At 36.9% G+C, this 23,026-nt stretch overlaps 1 long non-coding RNA gene across 4 annotated transcripts in view; it reads right to left on the bottom strand.

The window, feature by feature from the left end:
- LOC113593339 (uncharacterized) overlaps positions 1-23,026 on the bottom strand; it is a 308,036-nt gene that overhangs the window by 67,267 nt on the left and 217,743 nt on the right. For all 4 annotated transcript variants that reach the window (XR_008299829.1, XR_008299827.1, XR_008299830.1 and 1 more), the window contains 2 exons: positions 5,029-5,066; positions 1,819-1,933 (listed from right to left, as the gene is read on the bottom strand). This is a non-coding gene — a long non-coding RNA (uncharacterized LOC113593339). The remainder of the gene's footprint in view (positions 1-1,818; positions 1,934-5,028; positions 5,067-23,026) is intronic.

The raw sequence follows: 23,026 nt of genomic DNA, 5'->3' as shown, positions 1-23,026 counted from the left end.
TGATATTCCCAACAATGAATTTTGCAGGATCAGCCATGCCCTCCTCTGAATCCTGGAGGCAGATATTTTTCTTAGGGTGAGTAAATAAACATAAAAAATCTGAGCAAATATCACTTCATAATTCCTTTGGTGCTAAATTCCATGTGCTCTGAAGCTCTTTCTTGGGTTTGGATAGAAAAGTTTACATTTTTGCCAGGCATTTTTTTTTTTTAAGTGAATTAAGGCAAGAAAATGAGCTAGACTGAAGTTGGACGAAGCTATTGAGTCTACAGCCCTTCTACAGTGTGACTTAGGCATTCTTGCCTAATCAATGCTGTTAATTAGTCTCATTTGGTGACCAGTGTGGGCAAACATTCCCCTGATGTGGGAAGTGACTTTGAGGTCAGAATTATTCAGACTATGTTGTTCCCAACCTTTTGTTTTGAAAAATTGCAAGCCTGAAGAGATGTTGAAAGAATAACACAATGAACACCCACATACACATACACTCATATGTAAATACACATAAATAAATACATTCACTTATATTCACAAATGGTTAAATTTTATAACATTTGTGTGCTCTTTATTATTTATCTACCTTCTATCTACGTATCTATGTATCTAACTATGTAAATATATATCCTTTCAAGTTTCTTTTTTTCCTTTTAGCCACTTGATTTAAAATTTTTTTTTAATGTTTATTTACTTTTGAGAGAGAATGTGAGTGGGGGAGACACAGACTCTAAAGCAGGCTCCAGGCTCTGAGCTTTCAGAACAGAGCCTGACACAGGACTCGAACTCACAAACCGTGATATCATCACCTGACCCAAAGTTGGACACTTAACCGACTCAGCAACCCAGAGCCACTTGAAAATAAAGTATAACATCATGTTACTTCTCCTCTAAATACCTCAGTATTTACCACTCAAGAATAAAGACATTTTCTTTTTTTTTTTTTTTAATTAATTTTTTTTCAACGTTTATTTATTTTTGGGACAGAGAGAGACAGAGCATGAACGGGGGAGGGGCAGAGAGAGAGGGAGACACAGAATCGGAAACAGGCTCCAGGCTCTGAGCCATCAGCCCAGAGCCCGACGCGGGGCTCGAACTCACGGACCGCGAGATCGTGACCTGGCTGAAGTCGGACGCTTAACCGACTGCGCCACCCAGGCGCCCCCTTTTTTTCTTTTTTTTTTTTTTTAATTTTTTTAAAGACATTTTCCTACGTTATCACAATGCCATTTTCACTCTCAAGAATTTAAAAAGTGGTATAATATACAATAATATCTAATAGCACATATTAAAAATTTTAATTGTTCTTTAAATATCCTTCATAGTTTTTTAAAAAATCCAATCAAGGTTCATGTTTTACATTTAGTTGTGATATATTTTCAGTCTTCCTTAATTTGGAAACAATTTTTGTCTTTTATGACAGAAACATGTTGAAGAGTGTAGTCCAGTTGTCTTTGAATGTCTCACAGTTTGGATTTTACTGGCTGTTTCCTCATGATTAGATTCTAGAAATGTTGACAATACTACATAGGTGGCATTGTATACTTCCCATTTCATCATCTCTGGAGCCACAAACACTAAACTTAATCTCTTGGCTAAAGTAGTTTATGAAAGCTCTCTTTCACAAAGGCACTCTTTATCCTTTTAGAAATTAACTAACTTATGAGGTAATTCTTTGGTATCATATAAATAATAAGAATATTCTGTTTTCCAGCAAACTTTCACCAAATGATTTAGCATGAATGGCTTCATCAAGGATGGAGATACACACACACACACACACACACACACAGACGTAAATGCAAAACTTATTTTTCTACTTACAATGGGGGGGTGGTGAATAATGAAGACTTAAAAGAAGAGAATACACTCTCTTACTTTCTTGCACTTGCAATTTCTACAGAATCACCTTCCATCCATTTCTCACTAGGCACCAACTCTGTAAAAATTACATAGATTAAGCAAAGGGGCAATTTTATTAACATAAATTTATTTTGATTTATTTTGTAATTTCAAATGTATAGCATTTGCTTATTATTAATTCAGTTTGTGAGATGTATGAGCCTGTTTTAATGAATGTAATGACTTGATATTGGGGTCTCTGGATGGTATTTGCAGTCATGTAAGTTTCAACACCCAACTTCCAGTTGGATTCTGTTTGATTGTTCAGTAGAAAAAAATACCAATTTTGTAAAACATAGCAGCTGATTGTGAAGTCTCAAGATTTTTTTAATGTTTATTTATTTTCGAGAGAGAGAGAGAGAGAGAGAGAGGGAGAGAGGGAGGGAGAGAGAGAATGAGTAGGGGGAGGGGCAGAGAGAGAGGGAGACAGAATCTGAAGCAGGCTCCAGGCTCTGAGCTGTCAGCACAGAGCCCGACCCAGGACTTGAACTCAGGGACAGTGAGATCATGATCTGAGCTGAAGTAGGATGTTTAACTGACTGAGCCACCCAGGTGCCCCTCAAGATGTTTTTAATAACCTTCTCTGGAAGCCTGAGAGAATGTAAATGGAATTTTTTAAATTTTGAGTTGCATGGAACAACAATATTTAAAAATTGCTTGTATTCTTAATCAATAAGTAGAAGTCTGATTAGAAGTCATTTAAACCTAAAGTGATGGTTAGAGCTAATCACAATTTAACATTACCAATATGTTATGGATTTGCGTGTTGTTGGAAAAGTGACATAAACAGATGTACCTAAGTCTTGCCTGGCATGTAATTTAAATTTAACCACATTTGTTGTCATAAAAATGTATATAGTTTTTGTTCGAGTGGACTGGTACAGGCCTGATTTTGAACAAGATTAGGTTAGAAATAAAATATTCTTGTTCAGTACCATATTCCAATGTGCATGAAGAGAATACAAATGAGCTTCACATAAAAGTACTGGACCACATAGCACTGATCAAGGGTTTAAAGTTTTCCATTGTGTTAAGAGCCAGAGATCTGTGATGTTCCTCTGGCTTCTTCTCTTTCGATTTCCCTCCAATCTTAGGGCCTTCGCATCTGCTATCGTCTGGCTGCCTCTCTGCTCCCTTGAAGTCTTTATTAAACCACGTCTTCTCAGACAGATGTGTTCTAATCTCCTGATTGCTTCTGTAGCTCCTGCTTAATTTTCCTTTGTTACCCTTATACAATTTTAGTATGTTATATAATTTACCTTTTTTGTTTCTTTCTTAATTTTTTTTTTCTACCATGACTGGAATATAAATTTAATGGAGGGCAAGGATTTTTGACTGTTTCTGTTCATTCCTGAATTCTGAGACTTGAGGACTCTTCTCGACATATAATATGCACTCCATGAATATTTGTTAAATAAGCAAACACTGTAAAATAAAGATATACATGTTTGTATATAAAATATGTAATGTTTACTTTGAAAAGTGAAATTCAGATCAAATGTTTGCAAGTTCTCTGAAGGGCTACATAGAATTCTAGGGTTTTCCAGGCCCAGTCTGAAATCAATTGCTAAATACTGTGTTCCTCCCCTTATTTCTAGAAACTGACAGTTGTGTAGGAAGCCCAGGAGTGAGGAGAGGAAGCACACTCAAATGGTTTCTTTCAACAAAAGGTATCACAATGCATCACTGCTACTTTCCAATGTTCTCGCCTGTTTGATTCAGTTCTGAATATAAATAAAAATTTTATAACCACCTATTTCTCCCTCTAATACAACTTAAAGCTGCATCATTAAGAAATTACTAGACTAGTTTTCTCTTCCTAAGCTTACATAGACTGTTAGACCTGGAATGGCTTTTAGTCATCATCAAATACAAATGCCTCATTTCCAGGTGAGACATCAGGCCTCAAGAAGTTGCATCTTGCCCCAAATCATCTAGCTGATTCGTACAAACCAACAGAGATTAAAACCAGGTCTTCTGCTGCCCAGTTGACTTCTCTCTTCAATGTGTGCATGAAATGACATGCTCTGTTTTTATACAATATGGAGTCATTTAGAAATCGAACAATAGCTCAATAGCTCATCCTTCATAAAAAGGGATGGCTTAGAGAGAAGACCACATTTAAAGGACATGCTCACTGTCCTCTCGCACTGAAAGGCCAGTCTTCTATCCAGTTGTTCAGATGAGGAGTCTAAGAACCCACTCAAATGCTATTTTCATCACCATTGCATTTAGGTTCACATAAGAACTTGGCATTCTTTAAAAGAATTTTTTTTTGCCAAGGAAGAGAGAAGTACACAAAACTTGTAATAAGAATTGAACTTAAAAAGGGGAATATCATGCAATTTTCTTTCTGTTGCACTAATGAAAGCAATACTGACAAAATAGAATTAACAGCATGTCAGCCGATAAGCTCTCCAATATCCTCCAATAAATTGTTTGTGCTGTGGTAGACAGCTTCAAAGCAGGTAAAAATGTGGAGGAGATCTAAATATAATTATGTTTAAGTGTAGTTTTCAAGATTAAATACTCTCTGGTTTCCAGAGTCTCATTAGTTTCATTTTTCAAAATATGTAGGAAAAGAAATATAAATGTGGTTTTTTTAGGAGTGAAAAATCACTATGAAGTTTTAGTTGGGAAGAAAATCAGTTTTTTATTTTTTATATTTTTTATTTTTTAAGTTTATTTATTTAAGAGAAAGAGCATGCACACGTGCGTGCATGAGCGAGGGAGGGGCAGAGAGAAAGGGAGAGAGAGAATCCCAAGCAGGCTCTGTGCTGTCAGCCCAGAGTCTGATGTGGGGCTCGAACACATGAAACATGAGGTCATGACCTGAGCCAAAACCAAAAGTCATGTACTTAGCCACCTGAGCCACCCAAGCACCCTGAAAATCAGTTAAAAAAAAAACCATTCAGATCCATATACTTACTTAGTGTTCTAAAACCTGTATCTAAATATCCAAATAATTTGTAGAAAAGCTAAAATAAAAAACTTCAAATGAAGTGTAAGTTTGTGAAGATGTGTCCTCATATCTTATCCTGACCCAAGTCTCTCTCTGGGGTGTGAAGGAAAGCCTCAGACTGGGAGGGCTGTGGGAGGATGCAATTATACCCGGATTTGTGGAGTACATACCTGCGCTTGGTTTTCTTTTTGTGTCATCAGTCAAGATCCTGTCAAGTAAAGTTAAAAAGTCATTTTTGCTCATGTACACTTAAGTAATTTTAATGTTTTCAAGTTTGTTCATTTGAAGTCCTATTTTTATTTTACCTTTCTATCTTTTTTCCCAATTTCTTTTCCTTGGAAATAAAAACAACACACAAGAATATATTAGAGATATAAAGAATGTAACAATATTGGAGAATATGGAGTGAACCAGATACCTCCTTCTGGATCCTGCTTTCTGTCCAACCCCACCCCTCTCCTCAAACCTCTCCATTCTCACTTTATGCTCAGAAGCAAATCTCTGTAATGGTTTTGTTTTTCTTCCAGGGGCTGAATTTTAAAATGGAAGGGAGAATGGAGAAATATTAAAACAGACTATTAAAAGTCTAAATACACATAGATGCTTAGTATCCCCACTGGAAATATTGCACTGCCATTAGAAGTACAAAATCATAAAACTACTTTGGAAAGCCATATAATATAATTTACTGAAGTTGACTTAGCCATACCCTATAAAACTTTTGGGATTAGAAATGAGACAAGAATTCTTGCACTCACCACTTCTATTCAACTTCATACTATAGTTCTTGCCAGAGCCATAAGGTTTAAAAAAGAAAGTATGATTGGAAAATAATAAATAAAATTGTCATTATTAGTAGGTGATACATTTCTTCATGTAGAAATCCCAGGAGTCTACAGATACGGTCGGTATAAAAACAACCAATTTTATTTCTAACTAACAAAGACTATAAAATTAAAAAAAAATTAAAAAACAATTTAAACGCCCTTTATAAATAGCATCAAAAGTTTAAAGTACTTAGGCAAATCCTCAAAAAAGAAAACTAGAAAACATTACTGAGACAATCATAGACTTAAATAAATGGAGGGATGTTCACTGATGAAAAGTTTCAACATTTTAAAGATATCAGTTTTCCCTAAATGGATCTATAGATTCATTGCCTTTCCACTCGAAAGCTCAGTGTTTTATCTTTGTGGAAATTAAACAGCTGATTCTAAAATTTATATGGAGAATCAGAGGGCCCAAAAGAGCCAAGACAATTTTTAAGAATGACAAAGTTGAGAGATACAAACTACTGAATATCAAGCTTTAATATGAAGTTAGAACAATTAAGACACCGATATTGTACAAAGTATAAATGAAAACCCAGGAGGAAACTCCTACGTGGATAATCTGTGATACAGCCAGCACTGCATAGCAGTGGGGAAAGAACAGTTCTTTCAATTAATGGTGCAGGTGTATTCAGTGTCTGCACGCAGTGGGGGCAGGAGCTTGACAACCTCCCCTCTTCTCACCCTACTCAGCACACAAAGCAATTCCAGATGGATTGTCATTATAAATGTGGAAGGCAAGAAACAGGGCATTTACAAGATAACATATGGGAGTACCTTTTTGACCTCAGGATAATCAAAGATACCTTTTTTTTTTGTTTGTTTTTTAATATTTATTTTACTTTATTTTAGACAGAGAGAGAGAGCGAACAGGAGAGAGGGGCAAAGGGAGAGAGGAGATAATCTCAAGCAGGCTCCAAGCTCAGCGCGGAGCCCCACATGGGGCTGGTTCTATCCCACGACCCTGAGATCATGACCTGAGCTGAAATCAAGAGTCTGACGTTCAACCCACTGACCCACCCAGGTGCCCCATAGATGAATCAAAGATTTCTTAAACACAACTGCAAAAATCACTAACTATAAAGGATAAGATTGAGAAATGAAAATATATTAAAAGTAGAAACATCCATCAAAACATCTTTTTATCTTTTTTTTTTTTTTTTTTAGAGATAGAGACATGAGTGGGGGAGAGAGGCAGAGGATGAGAGAGACAGAGAGAGAAAGAGAGAGAATCTCAGATTCCATGGAGTCTGATGCGGGGCTCAATCCCAAGATCCTGAGATCATGACCTGAGTGGAAACCAGAGTCTGATGCTCAACTGACTGAGTCACCCAGGCACCCACAAAACATCCCTTGAATAGACTGAACAGGTAAGCCATTGTCTATGGTTTTAAAAAACAAGAACTATGAATGTTTTTATTCCATCAACACCTATTTTGCTTATATTTTTAGCTAGGATCATCCATCCCTGACATTTATTTTCAAAGGTTAATTAAGCTGATTTTTATATTTTTTAAATTAAAAAAAATTTTTTTAACGTTTATTTATTTTTGAGACAGAGAGAGACAGAACATGAATGGGGGAGGGTCAGAGAGAGAGGGAGACACAGAATCTGAAACAGGCTCCAGGCTCTGAGCTGTCAGCACAGAGTCCGACGCAGGGCTCGAACTCACGGACCGTGAGATCATGACCTGAGCTGAAGTTGGATGCTTAACCGACCAAGCCACCCAGGTGCCCCAAATTAAGCTGATTTTTAAATGTTTTCTATTTTTTCACAGATTATCATTTTTCGGTTTTCAGAGTTTCTTCCTTTCACTGTTTGGTTTTTGGAAATGTTATGATTATTGCTTGTTCATTTCACACTGGTATTTAAACTTCCTATTTTCCCATTTGTGTACGAAGTTTCTGATTAGAGCAACTTCCCTCCAGTTATCGTATAAGAGGGTTAGTTTGTGCCTCTAGGGTGTGAAGTGCAGGGAATATGTCTTCAGTTTGTGAGTTCCTCTTGCTCTTGGTAAATACCATGAACCTGGGGCTTTCCTCTGCCTCTGCAAACCGTTTCCTGCATTCAATGCTTTAGTCCAGAAATAAATGTTTCTCTTATTTCTCAACTATTGCTCAGCATAAGCAGAAGTGGAAGACCATGTTGCTACATGTATCTTCTCCAGCTCTCCTGGTGATCACCACCAAATCCTATCCACTTTTTGGATCTATTTACTCTTCATTTGGAGCACCATTCAAACTCCATAGAATTCTTCTCCTTTCCATGTTTCAGCCTATGTTTTCTCCAGTCTTCACAGCTGTTTTCAGGGGCATGTTATCTATGCAGTCCCCTAGGGCCTAGCACTTAGAAGAGCCTAATACTTGGTTTAATGTTGCCGTCTTGAAATTCTTAATAATTTTTAAACAATGGTGCTGGATTTTTATTTTGCACTGGGCCTTCCCAATCATGAAGCTGAGCCTGTCTAATATGACTTTCAATACAATCTGGATTCCTTAATTGCTTTTAGGGTTCCTTAAACATTTTATTATGCTATAATATTTTTTCCTATATCTAATGCAATTATACATTTTTATTTTTTATTTTGTAAGCTTTATTGAGGTATAAAAATCACTTACTGTAAGTGTACAGTACAAATGATTGTTACTCAGTTTATAGAGTTATGTGACCATCACAACAATCAAGTTCTAAAATATTTCCATCACTCCAAACAGGTTTCATGTGCCCATTTCTAGTCACTCCCTGTTCTCATCACCAGCTCCAGCACTTTTTATATTTTAAAGGAACTTTTAAAAAATATATAAATTCTGTGTGTGTGTGTGTGTGTGTGTGTGTGTGTGTGTGTATGCTAAATTTCTCCTCAAGGAAGGTGAAGAACTTTGAAGGGAATGATAATCTTCAAAAAGGGACCTGAGTAGCCAGTCAACTTTCTCCTCTTTTCCTCTCTAATAGGTAGTTAGTAAGAGACCATTTTGTGTGAATTCAAGTCTGATGACAAGATAGTGAATAGAATCTGTTTACAGTTAGGAACTTCTACTTCAAGAAAACCTATCTGTTTTTGTTTTCTTTTGGATTAAAAAAATTATTTGAAATAATATAAACATACTACTTAAAATCATAAACTGTTTCATTGGTAAACTCAATAAAACAATAATTAGAGAGAGATATATTATACCAAGCAGACATTTATATCCTTCTTCTTTTGGTTTTAATATGTATAAAAATGTTTACTTTTTCTGATTATAAAACTCCTAAATGGTTATATTTATTGATATGCACAATATAGAGAAAAACAAAATATCCAATTATCCTATACTGTATCACATTTTTCCTAATATTTTTCTTTGCATATATGTGTTTACCTAGTGGGTTTTTATTTTTGTTTCAATATGGGATCATAACTCATATACAATTTTCTCCTTGTTGTTTCCTATGTACATGATCATATATACACATCCATAACTATTTGTCAAAAACATAATTTATCTGTGAGTGACAGCTAACGTTGGCCAAAGAAAGAGCTGAGAGGCAGGGTGTTAAATACTGGACTGAATGTGAGAGTAATTTGGCACATATTTGTGATTCAGATCTTTCTAGATGGCTCTTTAGCAAGATGACTGACTCAGGTGATAAAAATTCTTTTGTAGGCCACCCCATTATAGAACTCTAATAAAGGAGCAAGCTAAAAAAGGTAGAAGATGCTTTTAACTAATTTACTCAGGCAATCCCCATTTCATAAATATGATTTGTTTCTACATATTTCTTTCCTTTCCGTTCTCTCCTTTTTTTTAAATATGATTCCATTTATTTGAAATGTCCATAATAAGCAAATCCATCGAGACAGAAAGTAGATTAGTAGTTTCCAGAGGCAAGGGGATGGAGAATGATTGCTAATAGATAACAGTTTAATTTGGGGATGATGAAAATGTTCTAGAACTAGATGGTTGCACATTGTGAATAAACTCAAAAATCACTGAGTTGTACATTTTTAAAAGATGAATTTTTGGAATATGAATTATATATATATTTCTTAATATATTTACATTATAGTATTTATTTGTATGTTTCTGCTTCATCGTTATTCCTAAAGATTAGATCTACACTTAATGCAGTTCTTAACACATAGCAGGTGTTCAGTTAAAAGTTTACTGGTGAAACAATGAGGAAGAGATGAAAACAAAGTCCTGTTTTTGTTCTTAATCACGATTTAGGCCACTGAATAAGCTAATCTCCCTGGATGCAGAAAGCAGAAAGATATATAGTATAATTAGATAAGTCCTATAAAGACATATAGCGCACTTGGCAAGGTGCCTGGCATATAATGAGAATATCATTACTAATAAAAATAATCTGCTTCCCTAGTAGTGAGAAGCCTGAGCACCCAACACTGGAGTCCAGGAACAAGTCATGGATGCAAATGGCTAGCAATTGTGACTCACACACCCAGGGGTGGGGACAGGCATAGGCCTTCTCTGCTCTGGTTTGTCCAATTGGAAACTTCCTTGGAGAACCCCTCGGGCCACCCTTCTTTTCATCTGCAGATATATTATTGAACATTGTAGCTCAGTCCTGTCAGTTGAAATTACATTAGGAGGATTAGGAAATGCTCTGTAAGGAGAAAACAGGATTTGGCAATTTGATTTCAGGAAGACTTGAAAGGTCAGAGATGGAAGGCCAAGGTGGAAGAAAAAGGGCTTTGAGCTTTGGCAGTGAGAACCAACAATCAGCAAGAATATAGCAGTTACAGAAGTATAGGAGTAATGTCTTCTCTAAGAATCATCAACATGATAGAAGGTGGGAGATACATTGAATCGTCTAAAAGAAATGGTTTTGGGTGATTTTGCTGTTGTCATATGATTTCTAATTAAAATAGTCTTTTTAGCTCATCAAAACAATTTTCCTTACTTAGTAAAACTAAAAAGTTATTTTATTGTCCCCTTAGTGTTTTTCATTACAGTTTTGTCAAATTGTATCCAAAGCTGCTTTTAAAAACAGTGCTAAAATTTTTATGCTTTAAATAAAATCTGTTGCCTTTTTATAAGCAATTGGCAATTATGTAAGAATTGAACCAAATAAATATACATACGTGGGGTTTTCTAGAATACAATTTTTACACCCAGTCACTTGTTTGTTTTACAACTAGTTATCATGTCATATTTTGTTGGTTGTTTGCAGAGGAAAAGTTTTTTTTTTTAAAACCAAATATGGTTCTAAATAAACAGACACATAAGCCTGCAATAAAACCCTGTAATCTTGTTCATTAAGTGTTTATTATTATGTGTTTCGTGTCTGACCCTGGGCGGGTTACCCAACATTCTGAGCTGTAATTTCCTATAAAATGTATAAAGTGAAAATAAGAGTATCCTGTTTTCAGAGGTCTTATGAGGATTAAATGAGAAAATGAACTTCAGTGTTAAGCATAGGACTTGGCGCATAGTAAATGCTCAATAAATAGTTTTTAGAAAATTACTTGAGTGTGTGAACGTGAGAAACAGTTCAGCAGGCATTGTTTTCCTGACAGATTGTGTTTATAGGACTGCACAGGAAGATTATAAACATCTGTGCCTTGGTTACCATTTTCCTGATTTATTTAACCATGTGGATTTTGTCATTTGCAACTAATCAGACACAGGCAGTGCCATCTACACTGTACAGATGGTTTCTTCAATCCATCAGCAATGCCTGGGTGTGGCAATGCCTGGGACAGGGCACAGTAAAAGTTAGCAGCAAGAAAATTTGACCTTTTGAATTTTGAGACTCCTGGAATATTTTAAACTCCTACATGCTTCACCTCTGATACTGGAAGAGTTGATCTTTCTATATATATATTACATATACACACACACACACACACACACACACACACACACATACATATATTTATTATATATACATATATGTAATATATATGCACACATATATTTATTATTTGTTATTATCTATTTATTATTTATTATTATTATTATTTTTACAGAGTTAGCGTAATCAGGGCTGCCTGACTCATTAGGGAATGTTCTGAGTCTGTGATAGGAAGGAAGCAAGTAGGAAAGGTTGAGACAGTTAAAAAACACAATTAAATGTCTGCTTTACTGCTCATTTTAATTACTATAATATTAAGAAAATGTAGAGGTAAGAGCAGAATTTTTTTGAAATAGTCTACCTACAAAAGTGTTATATTCTCGTTGTAGACAAATCAGAAAACACAGAGAACAGGAAAAAAAATTCTTATAATCCTTCCATCTAAAGATGACTACCCTTGACATTTTGATAATATCCTTCATTATGATTATTTATGTACATATATACACACATGAGCATGTATATACATGCATACGCATACATGTATATTTTGCAAAAAATGGAATCACGTCGGAAAGAATTTTGTCACTTGATTTTCCCACTTAGTGAAATATTCCTAAAATTCTTTCACATGATTTTAATGTTCTTCTTCATGATTCTTTTAAATAGATGTTAATAATTCACCGCAGAAACAAAATGTTATTTCCTGAATGTCCTAATTTTTGAGAGTTAGTTTCCAATTTTATTGCTATTGTTAAACAATCACTATTAAACAGTTTTTAGCTAAAAGAGAAAATTTTGAAAGGAATTGAGTGAGTAGCATATACAAGCTCTATATTCTAGCAAGATTATCCCCATAAAATTATTATATTTGAAATCACTCACCAGCATTAGAGAACAACACAGGGGAATAAAAACAAGCTTCTAAGACAAAATACATTTAAACAGAAGCTACAACCTCCATAGAATAGAGAGAGAAGGAAATATGGATTCATGCTGAGTTTCTCAGTACAGGCAATTCTCGCTTTGAACAGGAGTGCAGGACTGTGAAAACAGCCATGCTGATTGCAACCATACAAAGTAATACTCATAATGAATGAGAAAATGTAAGATTGTTCCATGACCTTTAAAAATTTCTACCAAAAATTGAAAATTCTCTATCTGTTATAAAGGTACTATTGGGGCACCTGAGTGGCTTAATCAGTTAAGCATCCACTTCAGCTCAGGTCATGATCTCAAGGTTGGTGAGTTAGAGCCCCGCATTGGGCTCTGCGCTGACAATGAGGACCCTGCGTGGGATTCTCTCTCTCTCCTTCTTTCTCTATGCCCCTTCCCCACTTGCACTCTCTCAAAATAAATAAATAAACTTAAAACATATAAAAGTACTGTATAATGAAATGAAAAAGAATAACAAAAGTAATGCTTATTCAGTACATTGTAATGTTAACATATTACAGATATTGAGAATTCCATGTTTTATTTCCTTATAAAAAAGTCATCAAACGTTGTTTGAATAATGCTTGCCTTCTTCTTGTAAATAACTTACGATGTATTCAAGGCATCTTTTCGTTGCCTTGGCAAATTTTGATCAGCTTCTAACATTTAATCATTGGCTCTTTCAATGTGCGGTATTATCGCTGAGAGTGCCTTTCACCTGAAGGGTTTTGCCAACATCGGGCATTTCCTCTGGGACACCTGCATCCTGTTTGTCACCATTTTCCTCATTTATGTCCATACGTTTGCCTTCCCTAAACTCCTCTGACTGCACACCTAGAGCATGTCCACCAGTGGTAGTATCAAGATTACCACCACTACCTATTTTTCCTATAACTCCATAATGTTAGATTTCATTTTCAGCAGTATTACTTTTCATTTCTTTGCTGTACTTTCGTCTTCATTGGTCAAGTCCTTCTCTTAATTATCCATTATTATAAAATTTCACGTGGATATATCACTGGGAGGCAAAGAGGCAAAACTGTATGCTTTGCTGCCTGTACATGAATTGAATAACATAGACAGTAACCAACCAATCACTGACAAATTTTGAAAGAAATGACATGATTGACCATTGATCAGGATATGCCTGTGTTATTCACGCAGTGATTTGTGGACTAAAAAATTAGCTGCAAAATTTGTACTTTATACAAATTACTCACAGTTAATGTACTGTGGTAATAGAAATGTGAGCCAGGTTGTCAGGGATCAGAGCAATTTAGCTATGCCATGGTAACTGAAAGGTGTATATTGGAAATGTGCAAAGAAAGGACTGCCTGCATGTATTTACAAATGATGAATGAAGGGGATGGCTTTCCAAATGGATTTTGATAGGCTGTGAAAGGCAGCCCCCTCTATCCCGAGCTATTTAGGGGGCAACAGTGGTTTTATGGGACCTGAAGTATATGATGCACCTAGATTTCTAACTATTGCAGCAGCTATAAAGGGGAGAATTGTGCTGATCAGGTGACTTGTTGCAATTTGTAGAAAGTGTACTTCTTCCTCCTCTGATGTCACAGCACAGCAGAGCTCAGTGAGGATTTCAGCTCAACATGGGGATCTGATTGTTTCCTATAATTCTCACACTCCCACACTGCCCACACACCCTTCATGGATGGTGACAAACAAACAAACAAACAAACACACACCTCAAGTCCTAAAGGGCCAAGTCTCTGACAGTCCCAAGAGGATACATCTTTGAAGTCAAGGTCAGGTCAGTGGTGTTAAACATGGGGGGAAGGGGCATGTGGGTGGAGGGACAAGGAACCAAGAAAGTTGAGGAATTTACAGGGAAGTTTGTAAACAAAGAAGACTGATGATAGCTGAAGACAAAGGAAGGACTCACTGGAAAGAAGGTGAGATTCCCCACAGGGTCTTGATATGTTATCCCAATTATCTTTGCATCACAGTGTCTGTCATGTAAAAAGCCCTTAAAATGTTTGTTAAGTGAAGCAAGAAGTATTGCTGGGACTTTGGAGAAATAATATTTTAATAAAACCTAAATTAAATTTGACTACATAGGGAACACAAATAAAGTGGACTAAAGACTAAAGTTAAGATGGTTTGTGCTCCTTGGGGGCACCTGGATGGCTCAGTCAGTTGAGAGTCCGACTTTGGCTCATGTCATGATCTCACAGTTCATGGGTTCGAGCCAGGCGTCGGGCTCTGTGCTGACAACTCAGAGCCTGGAGCCTGCTCAGATTCTGTGTCTCCCTCTCTCTCTGCCTCTCCCTGGCTCATGTTTTGTCTCTCTGTCTCTCAAAAATAAATAAAACATTAAAAATAATAATAATAAAAAAAAGGTTTGTGCTCCTCTGCACTGTCCTCCAGGTATTCAGAGTGATCTGTTGGAAATGTAATTCATACTGTATAGTTTCTTGCTTAAAATTTTTCAGTGGCATCCAATGTACAAAGAATAAAATCTAAAGTGTTTATCAGGGCTCACAAAGCCTACATAATCTGATCTCTAACAAATTCTCAGATGTTACCTCTTACCACTCTCCTCCACCACTTTCCACTACCCTCCCATATTCTTTAGTTACATTGGCCTTTTTTTCTATTCTACAAATGTGGCAAGTTCATGGTGGTATTAGGATCTTTGCTCTTGCTGTTACCTCTGTATGACAAGCTCTATCTGTAGATTTTCACATGGAAAAAAAATTTTTTTTTAATTTTTTTTTCAACGTTTTTTATTTATTTTTGGGACAGAGAGAGACAGAGCATGAACGGGGGAGGGGCAGAGAGAGAGGGAGACACAGAATCGGAAACAGGCTCCAGGCTCTGAGCCATCAGCCCAGACGCGGGGCTCGAACTCACGGACCGTGAGATCGTGACCTGGCTGAAGTCGGACGCTTAACCGACTGCGCCACCCAGGCGCCCCCTCACATGGAAAAATTTTAACACAGTTTTTTTTAGTAAAAGATGTGTGATAACAACACTCCCTATAGGAAAAATTATGGAAGATGTATCATTTGCATCAGTCAGGATAAATTGGTTATGGTCCAGTAGCAAACAACCCCTCAGATCTCAGTGGCTTAAAACAACGGGTATGTATTTTTTGCTCATGCTACATGGCCAGTGTGGATTGGCAAGAAGGTTCTACTCACTGTAGAGATGCTAATATTTTATGATACCACCAACTCAACATGAGGTTTTGGGGTTTGCCATGTCAGAAGAAAAGATAGATAGTAGAGCATTGCCAATTAAATGATTTATCCCAGAAAGGACATAAATCATTGCTCAGATTTTATTGACTGTAAGTCTGGATCTGGATCTGCTGTTTTCTATCTGTACTCCCATGTTTTTATTAGGCCTTGTTGACAGGCACAAAATGTTTTTATTGGGATTTTCACAATAATTTGAAGTACTTTTAACAATTTATATATTTGAGGTAGATAGAGATACAGATGTAAATTGATGTTAAGGACAAGGTAGATACTTTGAGAGCTGGTTGAATTATTTTTGAAAAAAAAAACCCAGAAAATATTGTTAGCAGATATTACAAAACAAATTATTTTGGTCATTTTAGCATTATGCAATTTTTTTCAATGTGTTTCTTTTTTTTCTTCAAATTTTTATTTAAATTCTAGTTAGTTAACCTATCATGTAACATTGGTTTCAGGAGTAGAATTTAGTGATTCATCACTTATGTATAACAGCCAGGGCTCATCACAATAAATGCCCTCCTTAATATTCCTTACCCATTTAGCTCATCTCCTGCCTACCTGAAGTACTGTCAACATTTTAGATTCTTGGGTTCCACCCTTCAAGATCTGATTTAGTTAGTCTGGGCTGGGGAGTCGTCATCAGTTTGTCTGCATTACTCCCAGTAACTCAGTTGCAGGTGGTTTGGAGACACACCTCCAGAGTCTAGAACAATGGTTGGTCTATTGTGAGTGTTTAATAAATATTGTTTTGATTGTACAATTAGGGTTCCTTTATGAATAAGGGCTTAAAGGAATGGATCAGTGGTTTAAGTGAAAAGAATCTGTATAGGCCAAGTTACATTAGGAGGGAGAGAAAAGCCCCGTAGTCTATTCAAAATAACTTCCAACTTCTGAAGGAGGTAATGCTGGAACTTTCTTTCATTTTGTGCATGTCACTAGATTGACCCACACATTCCAGCTATGTCATATATCTTGTTCAGAAAGGCACAAGTCTAATTATATTTAAAAAAAAAAAAGAATGGATGAATTCTTTGACTCATTCGATTTGTAATGAACTATGGAGAAAGCAAATCCAATCTCATGTAATTAGAAGTTACTTTAATTGTGTGAAGTGCAGCCTACATTTCTTTGACAATGACAGATAATAATTTCCTTTTTATGTTGTATTCAAAATCTAATAGCCAATAACTTTACAACTCTAAGTCACTGGCAACTGAACTCTCTTGTCACTTATTCTGTATTATTTTCATACTCTGGTTGCAGAATAACAATGCTAGGAGTAAAGATCATAATGATGCCATATAAAGAGAACCATAAATGTATACTTTTCAAGTGAAGCTAATGTTCCATTATGATAGAGTACCCATCCCCTTGACAATCTCAACTATTTAAAAGCTGGCTTGCTAAATTTTCAATATTCAGACTCTTTTCTGAAAGGAAGCTCCAGGCTAGAGGTCTCCATTGGTAAATATTCATAAGGATTATGTTTTGGTAAAATAAAATCTGAAGGCTTCTAAAATATTAAACTTTCACGTAAAACATGTAGGAAAAAAAGACCAAAAAAAAAAGCTGATGCTTAAAATATCCATTAGTTGTTTTAAAAATTAATTTGCAGTAGGATTCTATTTTTACAATTGCTGTGAAGTCTTGCTTTAATAATATCACTATTTCCTCCTCCTCTGGACAAGTTATTCATAATGTTAGACTATCTTAAAGGCCTTGGATGAATATGGGCACTCACACCTTGGACTGGTGTGAGATATTAAGATAATTTTAAGATAACAAGAGAATATTTGTCTCGCTGCAAAAAACAGTATATTTCTTTAATATATATATTCTGACTAGTGAATCTAAATTTCTTGGCTGGGAAATAAATGCACTGTAATAGGTAATTTTGCTTTTGCCTGAATGTTGCTCAAGTTTAGCTGATACTTCTCTAATAGATGCTAGCAAACTAAAAGAGCTCAAAGAAATGCAAGAAAATCACATGGATTCAAAGACTTGCTTCTTTCTGTTTCTGCATGAAAGTGGCGCTTTTCCTGTATCACATCTGAGAATTCAGTGTGTATAGCAGAGGCATAGTCTCCTCTCCTACAAGTGACTCTGTAGTATTGTAATAAAATGGCTTTGTGTATTTAAAACATACCATGAACAATGATAGTTATGAACATGCATAGCGAGGAGATTGTTTGTGATGTGCTGGTTCACAGTCCTTATATCTTAATAAAGCACAGAATGGGATTAAAACTGGAAGCCAAAAGTTCCAAGCTGTCTATATTGCTTGGGACATTAGTAGGACACACACACACACACACACACACACAGCTAATTGCATCCCTCATCTTACAGCTCATTATAATTAATATTCCTGGGGAAGCCTCTCCATCTCCTTATCTTGTTCCCATTTTCCATGCCTATTTCTTTCTTTCCTCCAAAAAATAACCTAATGTGTTTGTTATGTATCTTTGTATGTGCTCTTGTCAAATGTGTATTGTTTTGTGTCCTTGCATTTTTAATTTTCATAAGTGGGGCTACGTTATAAATCTCAATCAGTTTTTCTGTTTCACTCAGGTTCTATTTATGTTGCTGGGTGTTTTTCTACTTCTCTAGGCTGTTCACTGTTATATCACTTATTAGGATCAGTGTAGTATTCACACTTGCTTTTCAAAAGCATAATTTTGGTTGTCTTCCCTGATATTTGCCATTTAGTAACGTGTTCATTCTCTGTCTCCATATTTTTAATAATAAAAAAATGGTTTGTAAATGAAAATCTTAACATAGTAGCATGAGGGAAAACAGCAGCCTTTAATAACATTTTCCAGTGAAGCTCTGTAATGGCATAGGAACCTCACAGCTCTCTGACCAAAGAGAGGGCCTCCTTTATTAGATGAAGACATAATATACATGAAATACCCCATAGTACTCTTCCAGTCTCCCCATGCTTTAATCTAAATATAGACCAACTGATGTTATAGAGCTATCCTTTAGAACGCTCATTTACATTGAAACATAGAAGCTGCTTGTGCAGATATGGGATCAGGGATACATGAAGAAATATATAAATTTAAAATAACATAAAGCCAGAAGGTGCTGGAATCAGACCTGCTTATGACATTGGCTTGCTCAGACACCATGCATGGTAATTAAGTGACTCTACCTTTTTCTCTTCATAGATCTTAGCCAATAACTCAGAGTCTTGAGTTTCTTAAGAAAAAGCGATTATTACTATTAAGTAGAAACATTTCCTGTACTCTTTTTAAGATCTTTGGGTCCTAATGAGGAATGTGGGCCAGCCTGATGAGGACCTGCTCCTGAGAGCAGCAGGCTGTACCTCTATCCCCTGGAACTGTGCCAGGAGGCTGTGTGCCTAATCTGCTCAGAAATCGTTCCTTTCTGTCTGTCACTGAAGCCTGAACACACTCCAGGAATTAGGCACTAATTAATGTCAACACATTATAAATGAAGAAAGAAGGGAAATTGCTTGGACTCATTTCTGAGGAAATTTTCAGCAATTCGCTTCAGTTAAAGTTAATGCGTACCTCAGGGCAGCACTGAACCAAATCATAAAATGCTGCTCATGTGGATGAGTGACCTGGAGGTGACCCGTGTGAGCCTCTTGACCGATATTTGTTTCCATATCATGTCTCTTTTGTTAGGATGCTGCTTATAGCATTTGATGACCTGGTTGGTAGCATCAGACAGGCTACGAATCTTAACTATGGCCTCATGAGCAGTAAATTCTAGGTTACGGACACAAAATTCTAGGAAATGACTTTCAAAAAGGCACTTTCCTGATATTAATATATTGCTGCTTTATGGGCTTCAATGAAGAGTTTTTTGAAGAGTGGAACAAATGGATCATTACATGGATCTTAGGAAGCCTTCCTCTTATCTGGAAGCCGATTCTAATATGTTTTTATGTCTATAAAATGAGGAAATGGATACTAAAATCCAAACGTTGTTTTGGTTAATCAGGATAAAAAAATGTGTACCAGTATGTCACGTTTGATCTAAAGTTATGAGATTGAGTCCAATATGTCTGTAGTCAGGAATGGGAGACTCATTTTGCAGAAAAAGCAGTTGATATGGCAGTACACCAAAAGGGGGTTCAATTTTGTGTTCATTGTTCTTCAGACTTCCTTATTACATGTTTTTCCCCTTTAGGATGCCCTTGATGTTCACTTTACTGAATTTTGCCTGAGTAAGAATGCCTGAGCTTAGACAGGTAAGCACCTTGCTGGCTTTGCTTAGACCTCGAGCTCACTAGAGAAGACTCTATGCCAGCCACTCCCTCCACCTCCAGTGCTCAGCACAACACGTGGCGCATAGGATGGGACAAGATAACTGAATAGGGGTGCCTGGGCAAAGGACTCCGTTGGCCAAGCATGCAGCTCTGGCTCATGCCATGATCTCATGGTTTGTGGGTTCAGGCCCTGCGTTGGGCTCTATGCTGACAGTTTGGAGCCTGTAAGCCTGCTTCGGATTCTGTGTCTCTCTCTTTCTGTCCCTCCCTTGCTCTTGTCTCTCTCTTTCTCAAAAACAAATAAACTTAAAAAAAAAGAGTAACTGACTGAAGAGTAATGTAGGCATACTAGGCATACCTATAATGTCAAACCAAGTTTTTGACCATAGTAATAAACCATTGGATAATCCATTTTAGTGCATAGATCTTAAGGTTAAAAAAAAATAGATCCAGTCCTGTAAACTTGTATGGCCATGGGTAAGTACCCTTTAAGTCTCAATTTCCTCATCTGTTTATTAGGGTTAAATCTGTAAATAATGGATCTGTGGCAAAAAGGAAAGAGGTCTAGAGTGAAGATTGGTTTGACCACATCAACCCCAATGCTTTTACTAAAGATCTGGAAAATTTGATTCTTAATCAAAAATTGCTTTGATTGTATTCTAATATGTGTTTTCCTAAATCTTAACATGATAACATGAAGTGATTCAAGAGGAAGCATTTTTCTTTGTTTTCCCAAGCACTTAGCACAGATTACACATAAGTTTTAGTCTGTGTTCTTTCTACAAACCACAGGGTGTAGGGGATGGATATGGAAAAACATACAAATAAAAGTCAAGACAAATGTGGCTTATTAAGAAAAATCTGTTGGAAACTTCCTGATTCTATCCATGAGTTAGTATTCCTGAAAATAATGTGTGTGATTTTCATTGTGTTTTGGTAAATTGCTGGAAGAGAAACAGGAGGATAGGAGCAATGACCTGTGCGACTTTTTCTAGGAGAGTAACAGGCAGACCAGGACCAGACAGAAAAGTCACCCAGGGGGATTCATTCATTTCTAACAGTGCTGGTATTGGAGCAAGAGGCTTTTGTACAAAGGTGAGAACCCAAGATGTGCTTTGAAACATTTAAAAGCTGAAAGAAATAGATGTTTTGTCTCTTTTAAAATTTAATAGAATGATAGCACACACTTTCCAAATGTCTTGCAGAGCACCCATTCAAATGAAAGATATATATTAAGCACACTAGAATGGCTATCTGGGTGGGGGAGAGAAAATGGAGCCAAAAGGGAATAAATACATATATTTGAGGGGCTTCATCCAGACCACTGGTGATCAAATCAAGTCTCTGCACCTGGGGTCCAATAGAAACCAACCACCATCACCCAAACAATGATGAACCTAAAACATGCAGTGTGAGTGTATAGGGTTCTTAGGGGAGCCCTTTTCAATTCATACACTGGGGAATGATGCTTCAGGCTATGAAGTGCCTAGGATTCCCAGGTACAGGTATGAGTGAGTGAGTGAGTGAATGTGGGTGTGTCTGTGTGTGCTTTCTTGAGACTGAATTTTCACGAAGACAAATAGAGCCTGAGAAAACTGCTGGCTTTTTAACACTTTGGCTTTCTTGAGTCAGGATATTTCCTGCCCAAACAAAACCTTTCCTTTCAATAGGAGCTCTCCTTAACTTTCCCATGGTGTTGTATGTGGGGGGTTGTGTGTGTACAGGCCTTTGGAGTTTGTAAATAACAACAGCACACCAATTCAAGATGCACTCAAGTAAGGATTAAAAGGGTTAAAATTGTGTCCCAGCCCAAATACCCAACAATAATGTGCGGCCCATTAAAATGCAATTAGATAAACAGTTGCTACAAGGTTGAAAAATCTCCCTTCACTACCAGGGTGAATGGGTTGGAATCTATCCACAGTTAATAAAAAGGAAAGGATGCAGGAACTTGGCTGAAATGTAAGACAAAGGGAAATAAAATACTATTTTTCAAAAAGAAATGTGGAGGTGTGTCGATACAGGTACTCAACTGGAAATATGGATCCTTAGCTTAAAAATCAGAAGACTTCATTTTTATAAATCTGTGTGTCTGTTACCCTCTGTCAAAAGGGCAATAAGATCATGGTCATAAAATATCTCAGTTACTGCACTATATTTTCTGTGTTCTTTATTCTTGACCATTTAGCGACCTATCAGTTAATTTCATGTCTGATCAGGTTAAGGTAACTCCACAAACACTCATAGAGGCATGCCTATGTTGGTGAGCTCATACCCTCAGTCTTTCTGCATCACCTTATGACCAAGTTGCCCTTCTGTTCACTTATTGAGAGATTCAAAAGTTTAAAAAAAGAAACATTATCCCCAAATGATTGTGCTAAAGACTGTGATCCATCCGAACTCACATGCAAAACAAAGCTGGGCCTCATCTGTGCATTTTTGGGCATCAGGCAACAGCTGCTTGTCATCTACCTTCACTGGAGTGTTTTCTCATTGATTGCATTCCTTCTTGTGACTCTTTCATCATAAAAGAGAGAGTGAGAAGAAGAAAGAAAGGGGGAGAGAGAAAGAGGGAAAGGGAGAGGGAGAGGGAGAAGGAGGGGAAGGGGGAAAGAGGGAGAAGGAGGGGAAGGGGGGAGGGAGAAAGAGAGAGAGAGAGAGAGAGGGAGAAGGAGGGGAAGGGGGAAAGAGGGAGAAGGAGGGGAAGGGGGGAAAAGAGAGAAAGAGAGAGAGAGAGAGGGAGAAGGAGGGGAAGGGGGAAAGAGGGAGAAGGAGGGGAAGGGGGGGAGAGAGAGAGAGAGAGAGAGAGAGAGAGAGAGAGAGAGAGAAGGGGATCATCATTAAGACCACAGCCACCTCACACCACCTATAGACTTGCATACATTCACGGCAGAGAAGGCACACCACACGACCAAAGCCAAAACTCACCTGCCTGTTCACTTCTGTGTGTATATAACCAATGCCAACTGAGCATTGGTAGTTTTGTCAAAGTGTGTATTTTTGGCTCCATTCTACTGGCTCAGGTAGCTTAAAGAAGAGAGACATCTTTAGATGCAGCCTTTAGTGTAGGAAATGAGAAGTGACACAGCAGCAGTGAAAGCTTTACAAATTCAAGGGGACTTTGTGAGTGTGGAA

Source organism: Acinonyx jubatus, chromosome A1, assembly GCF_027475565.1.
Source record: "Acinonyx jubatus isolate Ajub_Pintada_27869175 chromosome A1, VMU_Ajub_asm_v1.0, whole genome shotgun sequence".
Classification (NCBI taxonomy): domain Eukaryota; kingdom Metazoa; phylum Chordata; class Mammalia; order Carnivora; family Felidae; genus Acinonyx; species Acinonyx jubatus.
This window is presented reverse-complemented; position numbering and strand designations above follow the sequence as displayed.